The 1,333-nt window shown below is 47.0% G+C and overlaps 1 long non-coding RNA gene across 1 annotated transcript in view; it reads right to left on the bottom strand.

Moving 5' to 3' along the window:
* Positions 1-358: 358 nt before the first annotated feature.
* Positions 359-1,333, bottom strand: part of LOC138952823 (uncharacterized) — a 236,804-nt gene continuing 235,829 nt past the window's right edge. Inside the window, exon 2 of the long non-coding RNA XR_011451431.1 lies at positions 359-505. This is a non-coding gene — a long non-coding RNA (uncharacterized lncRNA). The remainder of the gene's footprint in view (positions 506-1,333) is intronic.

The raw sequence follows: 1,333 nt of genomic DNA, 5'->3' as shown, positions 1-1,333 counted from the left end.
GTGCATTGTTCAGTTCTGTTTGTGATGTGGTCTGGCGGCTTTTGTGTAATTTTATGTACTGGCCTTCCTTTGAGAAGCTCTAACTTGCTCAGTCCTGTTTGAGTGGAGTTCGCCTCCAAAGGTGATTAACACGGTTACATTCGTCGACAAGGATGGGACTCGATATGGTCAGGAATGGCATTATGGCCACTGAATCATTTTCGTGCTGTTCCCATTCCACGAATCTGGGAGGGACCTAAGCTTGGCGAGCTTGGCGGGTCCATTGTTCGGACCCGGCGAAGCCGGCGTACGGCTCTAAGTACTTCTTCCCGGCGAAGCCGGCTACCCGGCGAAGCGGGTATTCATTCTAGTATATATATATATATATATATACTAGATGATTACCCGCTTCGCCGGGTACCGGCTTCGCCGGGAAGAAGTAGAGCCGAATACCAGGCTGCGCCTGGGACCCGGCTTTGCCGGCGCACGAAGGAAGGGAGATCTAAAAATAGTAACGTGCAGTGACCTTCTTAAAATAGTAACGTAGTAACGGGAATATGGATTGACGCCACACGAAGGAAGGGAGATCTAAAAATTGTAACGTGCAGTGTCCTTCTAAAAATAGTAACGTAGTAACGGGAATATGGATTGACGCCACACGAAGGAAGGGAGATAAACGCGCAAAACAAAACACTGGAGAAGATAAGGAAGAGTTACTGGGAATGGATATAGTGGATCTACAGAAAAACCAAAATCGGTTCAGCGCTGCGCGCTGAGAGCACGTGTTGAAATATCTCATCGATGAGGTTGTGTCCGGGGTGTAGCTGAATACGGTCTCCAAATTTGAAAAAGATCGACCGAGAACTTTGGCCGTGCATCGCGAACAGACACACAGACACACAGACACACAGACACTAGTCGTATATATATATATAGATATATACATGCACGCACGCACGCACGCACGCACACACACACACACACACACGCACGCACGCACGCACGCACGCACGCACGCACGCACGCACGCACACACACACACACACACACACACACACACACACACACACACACACACACACACACACACACACCTTGCCTCTGCCGGAAAACATTTAGTCAAATAATAATTGTCTTATTGTAAAAAGCGAAGTGTACTCGCACCCAAGTATCGAGCTGTAGCCGAATCAAACTAATACATCTTTCGTATTTCACTGCTTCCATGAAATCAATCATGACATCTGCATAATCAAAAATTCGATCAGTAGATCTTAATGGCCATAACGTTTGAAATAGAACGAAAACTCTCCTTTGCTGGCTACGGATCAAGATTGGGTTACTGGGAGTATATATA

The sequence above is a fragment of the Littorina saxatilis genome, linkage group LG17 (assembly GCF_037325665.1).
Source record: "Littorina saxatilis isolate snail1 linkage group LG17, US_GU_Lsax_2.0, whole genome shotgun sequence".
Taxonomy (NCBI): Eukaryota; Metazoa; Mollusca; class Gastropoda; order Littorinimorpha; family Littorinidae; genus Littorina; species Littorina saxatilis.
The sequence above is the reverse complement of the archived record's forward strand: the minus strand, read 5'-3'. Positions and strand labels throughout refer to the sequence as shown.